Source organism: Canis lupus, chromosome 1 (assembly GCF_011100685.1).
Source record: "Canis lupus familiaris isolate Mischka breed German Shepherd chromosome 1, alternate assembly UU_Cfam_GSD_1.0, whole genome shotgun sequence".
Lineage (NCBI taxonomy): Eukaryota > Metazoa > Chordata > Mammalia > Carnivora > Canidae > Canis > Canis lupus.
Genome location: NC_049222.1, coordinates 119,333,773 through 119,346,568, shown reverse-complemented (window position 1 = coordinate 119,346,568; position 12,796 = coordinate 119,333,773). Strand labels below are relative to the sequence as shown.

General features: G+C 60.9%; 1 protein-coding gene and 1 long non-coding RNA gene across 5 annotated transcripts in view; one reads left to right on the top strand and one right to left on the bottom strand.

The window, feature by feature from the left end:
• The window catches only part of CHST8 (carbohydrate sulfotransferase 8), a 129,815-nt gene that overhangs the window by 87,819 nt on the left and 29,200 nt on the right, over positions 1-12,796 (top strand). The gene's annotated exons all lie outside the window — the stretch shown is intronic.
• Positions 7,131-9,164, bottom strand: LOC119876018. Its single transcript, XR_005354788.1, has 3 exons — positions 8,845-9,164; positions 8,258-8,729; positions 7,131-7,316 (listed from the first exon to the last, which is right to left on the bottom strand). It is a non-coding gene; the product is annotated as an uncharacterized LOC119876018 (long non-coding RNA).

Genomic DNA, 12,796 nt, shown 5'->3' with positions numbered 1-12,796 from the left:
CCACGAGGATGCAGGACACAGGGAGCAGCAAAGGAGCGCCGTGTAGGAGCTTCCGAGGGCAGGACCCTGCTCACGTGTCCTGAACGCCACCCCTTGGATCCTTTCCCCCTCAAGGTCCAGCCTCGCCTGGGAGCTGGGGCCACAGGTGGGGGACCCTCACCCCCACCCCCATCAAGGATGACTGTGCGCCCACGGTTGCTGAAAGCAGAGGCAGCCAGCACTGAGCTCTGACCTAACCTGGACACGGGGAGGAATGGTGCCTGGACGCAAGCAGACTCAAGCCAGGGCAGCCGGAGCTTGGTCTGACCAGAGATGCTCTCAGCCCGTCCTTGGCCTGCACCTAAGGCCATCCTCAGGCCCCAGCCCCTTTGTCCCAGATACGCCTGGTCTGTGGCAACAGGAAGCCCAGAGTCCTCATATCTGCAAATGAAACCCCTGCGAGAAGTGACAGGGCCTGACAGGAAGCCTGGTGGTCTCTGGAGCCCTTCCTTGGGGTCCCCGTGGCCACTCCATAGAAACGCAGTTCTAAGGTCTCTGGAGCCGGTGTTGGCATGAGACGTGTGCACTTGCCTTGCCACCAGCAGAGGGTGCCCTGAGCCAGCTCATGAGGGTCTAGTCCTCAGTCCTCTGACCTCCTCAGTCCTCTGAGACTGGGCAGCCCCAGGACGGGACTCAGGTCTGTTCCTGTCTCTGTCCTCCAACAGCCACCTTCCCATCTCCCATCACCATAATGGATGCAGGAGCAGCTCATGCTTGGTGCTTAATAATTGTCTGTTGGGTGGCTGCAGGGATGGATGGATGGATGGATGGATGGATGGATGGATGGATGGACGGACAGATGGATGAAAAGGAAAGGAAGGGAGGGAGGGAAGGACAAATGGTTGGATGGATAGATGGATGGATGGATAAACAGATGGGTGGGTGAGTGGATGGATGGGTAGGTAGATGGACAGATGGATGGTGGGTGGTTGGACAGATGGACAGAGTATGGATGGTTGAGTGGGTAGATGGACAGCTGGACAGAGGATGGACAGATGGCTAGGTGGATGGGTGAATGGGATGGTGATGGATGGACAGAAGGCTGGTGGGTAAATGCACCATGAAAAGGAACCTAAAGGGGATCCCTGGTGGCTCAGCGGTTTAGCACCTGCCTTTGGCCCAGGGTGTGATCCTGGAGTCCCGGGATCGAGTCCCGCGTTGGGCTCCCTGCATGGAGCCTGCTTCTCCCTCTGCCTCTCTCTCTCTCTCTATGTCTCTCATGAATAAATAAATTTAAAATTTTTTTAAAAAATTAAAAAAAAAAAGGAACCTAAAGGTCAGTAAAGGTTTATTGGTGCAGCGAAGCCATAGCTCCAGCTGCGGATGAAACTCTCTTAGGAACCAGAAGCTTAACAGCATCTCCAGGCAGAGGGCCCAGGTGTTGCTAAGGTCTTGCAGGCTCCATGCCCAGTGCTCCTGTGCCCCCCTTCCCTCTCCAGCCTGGACTGGGCAGTCATGGCAGGGGACACAAACCTGGAAGGCGCGTGACTGCGGAGACGAGGTTTCTGGGCAGCAACAACCGTGCCCCACCCGAGGGTGACTGCGGGCCCCCGCCCCCACCCGGCGCCTCCCTCCCCTGCTTCCCCTTTAGCGGGGGTGCTGGCAGGGGTGCTGGCGTGAGTAGGCTAAGTGGATCAATAGCGTGTCAGCCGTTGTCGGGAGCAAGCGGCATCAGTCCAGGGCTGAGTGACAGCTAATCATTTCTCACCTGGCGCTGCCCTCGCGGACACCTGCGGGCTCTGCTCCGGGCGGCTGGGGCCCCGCGGCTGGTGGACGCTGCCCTACTCCCCTGCAGCCCCTGCTCCCCCACAGCCCATGCAGCCCCTGCAGCCCCCAAAGTCCCTGCAGCCCCTGCAACCCCCGCAGCCCCCTCCCCCTGCAGCCCCTGCAGCCCCCACAGCCCCTGCAGCCCCCTCCCCCTGCAGCCCCTGCAGCCCCTGCAGCCTGAGGCCGCATCTCCGCCCCTCGCCTGCCCTCCTGCCAGTGCACCGCTTAGGGGAACGCGTGCCCAGCCAGGGCTTGTGAGCACACGCGTGCCAGGGAGTGTGAGAGACAAGTACGTGCGAGCTTACCTGGATGGGGAATGCCTGGCCCTTGGGGCACGCCCGAGGGCACATGTGCCAGTGTGCACATATGGCTGTGTTGGTTTGACAGTGTGCACATCTCCCAGTGTCCGTGAGAGTGTGTGCACACCCAGGCATATAGGAACACACGTCTATGTGAGTGTGTGTGGTCCCATAATGGTGAGCGCTTGGTACCTGTGTGTCGTCAGGCACTGCCGTACGTGTCCTCTGCCCGGGAGGGGACAGTTTGCAGGATGCCGCTCACCGGGCCTCTCCCGCACTCCCACCCAAGCTGGTGCCTGCAGTGGGGAGGGGTGGCCGGAGCCCTCTGCTCGCTCACTGCTCCTTCCCTGCCTGAGAGCAGGTGCCAGAGGGTCAGGGTGGCCTGAAGGGAGGAGGGTCCTGGGTTTATAGGAACATTTCTTTTTTTTTCCTTTCTTTTTTTTTTTTTTTTTTTGAGTTTCTAAAGTGTCTTTAGTCTTTCTTAAAATTTAAATTTAATTAATTAACATATAAGGTATTAGCTGCAGAGTGAGCGTTCAGGGGGATGCGTCGGTTGCGTGTCACACCCACTGCTCATTACATCACATGCCTCCTTAATGCCCGTCACCCATTTACCCCCCAACCCCATCCCCTCCAGCGACACTCTGTCTCCTATAATTAAGAGTTTCTTACAGTTTGTCTCCCTCTCTGATTTCATCTTATTTTATTTTCACCCCTTTCCTCTATGATTCTCTATTTTGTTTCTTCAATTCTGCATATAAGGGAGATCAGATGATAATTGTCTTTCTGTGATGGACTTATTTTGCTTAGCATGATGCCCTCTGGTTCCATTGACGTCGTTGCAAATGGCAAGATTTCTTTTTTTTTTTGTTGTTGTGGCTGAATAATAGTCCCTTCTGTGTGTGTGTGTGTGTGTGTGTGTGTGTGTGTAGACACGTCACATCTTTATCCATTCATCCAACAGGAACTTTTTTTTTTAAATATTTTATTTATTCATGAGACCCACAGAGAGAGGCAGAGACACAGGCAGAGGGAGAAGCAGGCTCCCTGCAGGGAGCCCGATGTGGGACTCGATCCCGAGACCCCGGGGTCACGCCCTGAGCCCAAGGCAGATGCTGAACCCCTGAGCCACCCAGGCATCCCCCGACAGGAACATTTTAATTGAAAGGAATCAAAGGAAGGCATCAGGTAGGGATATATTCAGGTGCTGTCTTGGTGTCTCCATTCCTCCCTCTGCTTCCCCCTATGGGCTTTGCTCCCGGGCAGCCTTGCTCCCCAGGTTGGCCCTCACATCTGCAAGTTTCCACCATCACCCTTGCTTTGTCACCTGATGAGCCGATTCCTGTGGTTGGGGGATGGACTGAACGGCTGGATCGCATGGCCCTCCTGGTGTGTATGGTGTCACCCTATTCAAACTACAGGGTCTGGGAGCAGGTGCAGTGGGGCAGAAATGGGAGATCCAGTGGGTGGAAGCCACGTGGGGATCCTTTCTCTGCTGTCTGAGGTCCGTGTCCCAGGTGTGAACAGTTACATCCAAAAGGGCCCTGGGCTACCTCCTTGGTGCCCCCAGCCCCGCCTGCGGGCTCATAGCACCTACTACACAGGCCTGGGGGAGGCTCTCAGTGACCCTGGCCTCTGACCACGTGCCCTCAACCAGGCTCCACTGGTGGTTTCCAGCCACCCAGGCCCTGAGCTGGCTCCTGGCCCTGAAACTCAAACCCGAGCCAGGCCCCATTTGTCTGATCCATCATTGCCTCATCCTCCCGACAGACCCCGACCTGCAGGCAGTGCCTCACCCCTGGGTGTGGGGCCAGGAGCCCCAAGCAGCCTCTTCCAAGAGGGGGAAGGCGCTGGGCCAGGCCCCCGGCCCTGGGGTTAGGTACAATGAGGGGGACGTCTGGCCTTCCCCAGTGTGGCCCCGTCCTAGATGAGGACACCCACGCTTCCTCGGGGTCACAGCCAGAGGAGCCACCAGCAGCCATTCCGCAAAGTGTGGCTGCAGGTTTGCTCTCAGCTGGCAAGCAACTCTTCCAAGTCTCCATGAATAATTGAAAACACCTTAAATGTGCGCCTGCGGCCTAGAGGATGCCCCCTCCCCCGTTGCGTGCAGGAGCCACCCCAAACAATGTTGCCGGGGGCGCCCCATCTGCCAGACCTGGCACTGGAGTGGGGGAGACTGGACCCGGGCCTGCCTCTCCCTGGCCTGCCCCCTGGCCCTGCCCCCTCTCCTTCCTCACCTCCCTACCCTCAGAGCCCCCCGGAGCAGGAAGGGGTCAGCTGAGAGGGCTTGCTGCTGCTGGCAGGCATGGCAACCCACCCAAGGGTTCAGGAGACAGGGTGCACCGAGAGGCTTGCTTTTGGGTGGGGACGGGGGTGGGACCAGGGAGGACAGACTCCAGGGGACTGACTGGGGCATCCCCGGGCAGCCCCTGCTCTGGGCACCTGATCTAGGGAGCCCGGAGGGAGGTGCCATACCCAGGCAGACCCCAGCTAGGGGCCAGGCCAGATCATAGCCTGCCTACAGGGGCTCCAAGGAGGAGGGACCTAGCAAGTGATGGGTAGAGGGGGTGGGTGGGTAGTGACTGCCCTGAGCTCCAGGGAGCTGAGTGTGTATGTGTGTGTGTGTGTGTGTGTGTGTGTGTGTGCGTGTGCACATGAGGGTGCAAGTGTGTCACATGGTGTGGGTGCAGTGTGGCTGGGCGTGGGGGACACAGGGGGAGACCCAGGGAACGTACCTGGGTCCCCACGTCTGTGGCTTTGTGTAATCAGGAGTGATAGGTCCCAGAGGGCATCTCCGTTTGGCTGCAGGCTGACCCCCACCCTCCGCTACTCCGGGGCACCTTGTGCCTGAGCTCTGTCTCCGCCGCCGCTCTCAGGGGCACCTCTTGGACCCTCACTCTGAGAGCTGAGCCTGAAGTCCTAATCCCTCCAACCTGGAATTCCTGGCAATGACATTTATGAAAGGTGAGAATTAAAAACCAACATGCTCTGGGCCCCGGGCCAGCCCAGCTCCCTGCCAGGCCCTGCGTGGGGTCTCAGAGGCCACACACGGCTCTTCTCCTGGCTGTTCCGCTCACGTGGAGGAGCCTCCTTCCTCGTCAGTAGGAAGGGGTGACTCTGCTTGATTTGTTCCCAATGCCACATGAACTGGAGACAGGGTCTCCCCGCGGCTCCACCCCATCCTTATCTGGGACTTCGGGGGTCTGCATAGACGGCCTGCAGAGGGAAGGCTCTGGCATGAGGGGAGCTGGGAGGACCAGGCTGGGTGGTCAGCTTCACCTCTGGCCCTGCCATTCCCCGTCCCCTGGTGTCCCCTTGTGTCCCATCATCCAGTGATGGTAGATCCTTTGGAGAGACTCAGGCCAGAGTGGCCTGGGTTCTCACCTGGTCCCGTCCCTGTGAGCCCACAGAGAAGCTGCCAGGATGGGTAGGAGTATCATTGGTGGGAGGTGCCCTGGAGAGGGTGGCTCGCTGGACGTGGAACAGTCCAGCTCCACCAGGAGGCCTTCGTGGACTGAGCAGAGGACCCTGGGACCACTGATCTCTTGAGATGACCGTGCTGCCCACTGGGAGCAGAAATGGAGCGTTGGGTAGGGCAAGGGATGAAGCCAGTTCCCACCAGATCACACAGAACGAGCCACTGGGAAGGGGCATTGAGCCACTTGAGTGTGGGGCATCAGCCTCGGTTGGGGGCTGGGGATTGGGGTGAGGTGCAGACCCTAGAGCTCCCTTCTGAATGGGAAGCAGGACGGAGCTGGGTCCGCTTCCCTGGAGCACAGAGAGCCGCCCACTAGGTGCCCCTCGATGACAGTACCAAGCACCTGACTTGGCAGGGGAAGGTGTGGCTTTGCTGCTTCGTCCCACATGCCACAAAGAGCAAAGGAGACGTGGCTGAGGGCTGTGGGCAGAGCCAGTGGGAGGGAAATGGGACAGCGGGACTGGCCCCGGGCCCCCTGCCTGCCCAGCCTCGGGGCCACCGCTCCCACCCAACCCCGGCACTCCAGCCTGTCCCCCGTCCCCGTTGGTCCTGACCTGACGTCCCCCTTCCAGCGCATGCAGAAGCCGAGATGATGCACTTTGTCCAGAATCACCTGGGGACCATGGATGGCCATGCGTCCTGCTCCCCGGACGTACCCCACAAATCACAATCCCCCCTCCACCTTCCTTTCTTTAGAACCATGTGTTTCCTTACTCCGCGGCTATGTTCCCTGGGAAAAACCTGATCTTGGGCATCGCCACCCCCAGGAAGCCTCCGTCTGCAGAGCTTGGGGTGGACAGCCTCGTGCTAGCCAAGGATGCGGGACCAGTTCCCTTAACAGCTCTCCGCGCCATGCAAGGGGTCCCCGCCCGGGGGGAGCCGGGCACGGGGAGTGGGCCTGAGTCTGTGCCTGCACCGTGTGGGCCTGGGCATCTACCAGCCTGTGGGCGTGTGTGTCCACGCCATGAGCGTCTGTGCACGTGTGTGTGCCACATAGGGGAGTGGGCCGTCAGGGGGCCCGGGGTCTGTGGCTGCCCCTGGGGGTTGCGCATCCTGTCGCGGCTGACTTCTTCATTAATCCCCTTTGTGAGCAGACTCAGGAGTTCATGTGGCGAATCTGGCCGTTCGCTCCCGTTTCCTCCGTGCCCCCCGGGAGGAGGAGCACATGTTAAATATTTGCGGTCTTGCTGCGTTAGGTTTTAAAGTTCAGCAGTAATTACCGTGACCAGGTGCCAAGCGAACCCGCTCCCCGGGGAAGCCTCCTGCCGGAGCGGGCTGGTGGCTGTCTTCCAGGCCAGCCTCCGTGTGCTGCTTGCACAAAGCTGTGTGCCTCCCCTCCCGACCCCACTGCCCCCACTGAGCCCTGAGCCCTGACCCCAGCCAGGCTGGGGTGCAAACGGGTGCCCCCCAGTGGGTGCCCTCGCCAGAGGGCCACGGCCAGGCTGTGGGCAGGCTCCCTCGCCCTCGCAGCCGGCTCACGGCCACACCCGTGACCATCCCATCCATCCCCATCCTGGCGTAGCGGGTAGAGCTGCTTTTGTTTCCAGAATAGATGTTAATTGTTCGGTTCCAGCCGCCCGGCGCCCCTGGTGTCGGACTACTTAGCGAATCATTCGGGTAAATTCAGGCCGACCCATGATTTCTTGGTCACGTTCAGGATAATTAGGACACAGCCTTCCCCTTCAGAAAGCTCTCGTGGCATTCTCCTCCACCGTGGATATCCTTCGGGGTGGCTGCCAGATACAAAAAGGGGGAGGGAGGATGTAGTGCCAGCTGGTGCCTGGTGAACAAGAGGGCAGGTTCAAGCCAAGCATGCCCGGCGGGCCTCGTGCAGTCCTGGAGGGAGATCCGGGCCCATCCCTGACACTTTGGTTCCATAGCCTCCCAGGTGCTCTTCTGGCCATCCCCAGGCCGGCAGCAGGAATCCAGATGCATGCCTGCCCTCGACAGGCTCTCAGCCCACTGGGGGAGACGTGTGGGGGAGCCCAGAGAGGGCATATGGGGAGGGGGGCAGACTCCACCCCGACAGCTCCCTGGGAGGCTGTGACCTGGGGGCAAGAGGAGTTGGGACCCCCTGGGAGAGAATGCACCATGAGTCAGGGTTGCCCCACGGAGGGAGCCTTGGGCCTCTGGGCAGAGACCAGCTTGCACACCACATAGTATTGGCTGCATCGGTTCAACCCCTGGGCTCACCCTCAATGGACCACATCCGAGTCCTTTGGGAGGGGCTGGGAACAGACAAGAAGGCATCTCACCAAAGGCCAACAAAGCATTTGGGCCCAGGGGTGGGGGCTGGAACTGCAGGAATGAGGGGGTGGTGGGCCTGCTTCTGTGCTGTGCCAGGTCGTCCTGCCATTGGGCATCCCCAGAGTGCCAGGGGGAACCTAGAGGGAAGCCAGCGGAAGGCCAGAGGGAAACAAGCTTCAGTGGAGCTGTGCCTGGGGCAGCGGTCTCATCTGAAGGCTCAGCTGAGGGCAGATCTGTTTTTCAGCTCCACCCAATGGCCACTGGCAGGCTCCGCTCCTATGAAGCTCGGCCTGAGGACTCCCTCAGTTCTTGCTGCGCCAGCCTCTCCCTGGAACAGCTCAGCACTCGCTCGGGAGCTGGCCTCCTTCAGAGCGAGTAAGCAGGAGAGGGCAAACCAAAGAGAAGGCCGGGCGTTGTCGTAACTCACCCTCAGAAGTGACATGCCATCACGTTAGCTGCGGCCGGCCTACGCTCGCAGGGCAAAGGTGACAGGGACAGGTCACCAGGCAGCTGCCACCCGGGCCGGGATGAGAGTGAGGGGCTTTTGTGGGCAAATGGTGTGTTGTGGTTTACAGTTGCAAAAGGACCGCTGTGGCCGCTCCGTGGAGAAAGCTGAAGGCCGGGGGCCATTCGGGAGAAGCTTCCCCCTCTGTGAGGTGGGTGTGAGGCTTCCTCAGAGATCTAAGTAAGATCCTACGGGGCCCTGCTTGGCATGGGGCCAGCTGGCCACGTGGTCTTTTCCCTCTGGATGTGCTGTTGCCTCCCCTCGGGTCCTTCAGTTCGCTGCAGGTGTCTTTGTGCGTCTCCGTGAGTGCGCACAGTGACGGAGACAAGGTCCAGGTTCTTTCTGGGGAGCCCCGGGCCTGTGTGGGAGGCTGCAGCCAGGTACCCCGGTTTGCCTGAGAAGCGGGGAGAGGACAGGTGCGAGGACGTGCTGTGCTCCTTGGGGGCTCCCTAACACCCCCCCCCCCACGCAGCCCACACATCAGGGAAGCACGAGGCCCATCTCAGCACCTCACTCTGCAGAGACGCGGGCGAAGGGGGTCCCTCGTCCACGAGCTGGGACAGCCTCTGCTTCCACCCAGCCGTCCTGGCATGGCCCTGAGCGCGGAGCGTGGCCTTGCGAGTTCAGCTGGGGGCCGCGTGGCCCACTGGGATGCCGCCTCTTCCCTGAGCGGGTCTGAGAGCAGCCCCCGAGGCTCCTGACTGCCTTTAGGGGCGCTCACCCATCGTGCGGGGGATCCTCGTTCCTCAGTGGCTCTGGGGACACTCCGTGCGATGGGTGAGCCCCCCCTTTCTCCCCACCTGAGTGTTACTGTGATGCGGCTCTGATCCTGAGGCCCAGAGCCAGTGTCACGCCCGGCAGGTGCATAGGGCAGACACCAGCCACAAGCGGGGCCTCCAGGCCACCCGCTCCGCTGACCAGCAGGCCACAAAGTGAGGGGTTCCCAGGACCCCTTCCAGTTGGATGACGCACTAGAATGACTCGCAGGCCCGGGGAAGTGCTCTGTTTACAGGACCCGTCTTATTACAAAGGCTGCAGAGGGCCAGGTCTGGGAGGGTCCTCAGCAGTGTCCGTGCCCTTCCCGATGCGGCTCCCCCAGCACCCCAACGTGCCTGCCTCCCTGGAGCCTCACCTTCCGGAGTTTCTAGGCGGGTTTCAGTAGGTAGGCGTGATCGATTAATCATTGATCCCATAATGGTCTCCAGCCCCTCACCCCGCCCTCCTCTGTCAGGTGCTAAAAGTTCCAGCCGGGTAATCACTAATGGGTAATCAGGTAATCACTAATCGAGTGGTTGACCTTTCCGGTCACCAGCTCCCATCCGGAAGCTGTCTGGGGCCCACCACCAGCCACCTCGTTAGCATGACAAAGACACCTGTCACTCAAGAAATTCCAAGGGTTTGGGAGCTCGCTGTCGGGAGTCCCAGGAGGAGGCAGGTTATACTCCTTGTTCTACCACAGTCCATTCCCAAGCGAATGTGTCAGGGTGAAAATGCGACTTTCAGCCTTATTTCTGGATCCGTTTACATCCTGTGGTTTTCCTTCTTCCGTCAGCCCCGCTCTTAATCTATGCAGTCATTCCTTGGATGCCAGATGGAGCGGAGCTGATAACCATCACTGGTTCTGGCTTCAGCTCCCAAAGAACGTGCGACCTAAGAGCAGAGACTTCCACGTGTGTGACACGGAACGGCTAGGAGCCCTGGGCCCTGGGGTCCCCCTCGGCCCCTGCAGCAGACCCTTCAACCGCTGGGTGTGTGCGTCTCCCTGGTCCAGGCTCCTTTCTCTGTGAGCAGACAGCGGCCCTGGGGTGGAGATGGGGGGCCTGGGCGGTGGCTAGCCAGCCAGGCCGGACCCCGGGCTCCCCTTACCGCCGAGGGAATGCCTTTGGGTTGTCACCCCAACCGCAGGGTCTTGAAGGAACAGGAAGGAGGGGGATCGGGAACTCAGAGCCCAGGCAAGGAAGGCACCAGCAGTGGAGTCAGCTGGGAGTGGGGACCCACCTCCCTGCACCCAGAGCTGCTCCTAGCTGGGCCTCGCCTGCCCCCTCCTGCCATGCCCAGAGCACCCCCCCTCCCTGGGAGCTCGGACTTACCTGGAGCGACTTCCTGCCTGAGGGGTGGGCTGCGGGTTGAGGTGGAGGTGAGGTCCCGTTGACAACCATGAATATTCCACAGCGGTTCTAGAAACATCCCCCAGCCCCAGCATCAAGCCAAGCAGGGGGTGAGCGGGGTCTCCGCCTGAGGGTCCTCCATGCTCTGTCCCGAGCAAGGCCAGGGACAACAGCAGGTGCCCGGCAGGGAAGTCCCTGGCCCAGGGGGGAGGAGGAGGAGGAGGAGGCATCCTTTAAAGGCACAAGCTTGGGCAGCCCCGGTGGCTCAGTGGTTTAGCGCTGCCTTCAGCCCAGGGCGTGATCCTAGAGTCCCGGGATCGAGTCCCACGTTGGGCTCCCTGCATGGAGCCTGCTTCTCCCTCTGCCTGTGTCTCTGCCTCTCTCTCGCTCTCTCTCTGTGTCTTTCATGAATAAATAAAATTTAAATAAATAAATAAATAAATAAATAAATAAATAAATAAATAAATAAATAATAAGGGAGAGCTTGCTGGCAGGCAGCAGATCGAGGCCTGGCTTTGGATCAGAAAGTCCCAGCTATTGGCAGAGGCCGAGACAACCCCTGGAACAGCCTGGGGAGACAGGTGGGGAGGCGCTCCAGACCCCCCTCCCCGGCTGGCACACAGCCTCCCACCCCGGGGACCCACAGCCTCCCACCTGGGGACCTGGCCTTGCTTCTCAGCAGGGAGCGAGGGGCACGTCCAGAGGCTTAAAGCCTTAAAGCGCCTCAGACCCAGAGCAAGCAGCTGAGCGGGAGGAGAGAAGCCAGGGCCTGATGGGAAAGGCAGCAGGGGTGCCCCTGGCAGCGAGGGAACCTGCGTCCCGCCGCGCTTCCCCTCCCTCCCCTCCCGACCGCCCAGCCCGCTCCAGCGCGGTCTCTCCCTCCCCAGCCCCCGTGCCCCGAAACACGCGCACACACGCGCACACACGTCGCCTTCTACAGCAGCCGTAGTAAACCACCCCCTCTGCCTTGGGCCAGAAGGACCCCCGACACCCGTAGGTGGAGCAGCGCGTCCTGTCCACCTGCTTCGACGAGGGCAGCGTGTCCTCCGGTCCCGCCCCACCACCTACACGGAGGACGGAGGACGGAGGACAGCTCCCCGTCGAGGGGCCGCAAGTGGCCTCGGCCCAGGACGGCCAAGAACGTGTGACCGAGAAAGACCCTGGGGTGTGCTGGGATTGCGGGCCCAGCTCTCCCGTTGGGGGGGGGGGCTCCTGCCTCACTCCCCCACGTGGACCCTCCGCTGGGGACGGTCGGAGGCTGTCTCTGGATCCGTGCCTGAGCGTGAGCGCCCCCAGTCTGGGGAGTCTAGCACCACCCCAGGCCCGCCCTCCGGCTGCATGCTTTGCTCTCTTGGTTCTGGTCCCCATCATTGCTGCTCCTGGAACTGAGGCCCGGGCCCCCGAAGGGCAGGACGGGAGGGTGGAGGACCCGCGAGACAGGTGTACTTTGGAAGGCGGCAGTGAGGAATTAGCCAGGAACTAGACACTGACCTGGGGTCCCCGGTGCCCTCTGGGGCACCCCTCCCAGTCTTCCCCACTCCACCCCAAGCCCTGAGGGCCCCGCCTTTCTTCACAACTGTCAGCATGGATGGGGTGGCGGAGGGGGCGGCACCAGGATCACCCGGGGCTGTCCCACAGCCTGCCAATCCGAACGGAGGACTGGGGCGGGGGGCGCTGTCCCTTCCCTCTGCCCTGCCCACGATGGGCACCTGGCTGCTTCTTTGGCCGGGCACGGCCATCTGCAGAGAGCGAGACCTCACTTTGACAGAGAGGGCCCCTCTGAGGGCCCTTCAGGGGTGCTGCTGGATGTCTGCTTGAGCAGACTGTGCTTGAGACTATGGAGACATATCTTGGGGCAACTGGGGATGACCACTTAGCTGGCAGATGGTGTGTAGGGGCAGCTTTGGGGACGTGGGGCCCTGCAGAGTGTCCCATGTCCTTGGGGGCTGTGAGAATACCCTGTCCAGACCCCTTCCTGTCCTTCAAGAGACGGGCTAGCCCAGCAGACACACCGACCACCACCCCGTGCCCCCAGCCCTATTGCATAGGAGTTGTGGGCTACAGCCCACCCACCACCCAGTCCCCAGCACACATGGGTGCTGTGTCGTTGTCGTTCCACACCCACGTGCAGGGCCAGTGGGCTGTGCGTTCTGAGCTGTCCCAGCAGATTGGCTGGGGTAGGATTCCTTGTGGCCGTGATGAGAGCTGCGGCTGAGATGAATGGAGGACACGGTTCTCCTCCTCCTGCTGTCAGCTTTTCAAAAACCCAGAAGAAGCCTCAGGACAGAACTCTGGGGGGGCGAATTGTCCCCAGGGAGTGCCTGGGCCGGTCACACTGTCCTCGGAAGCATGG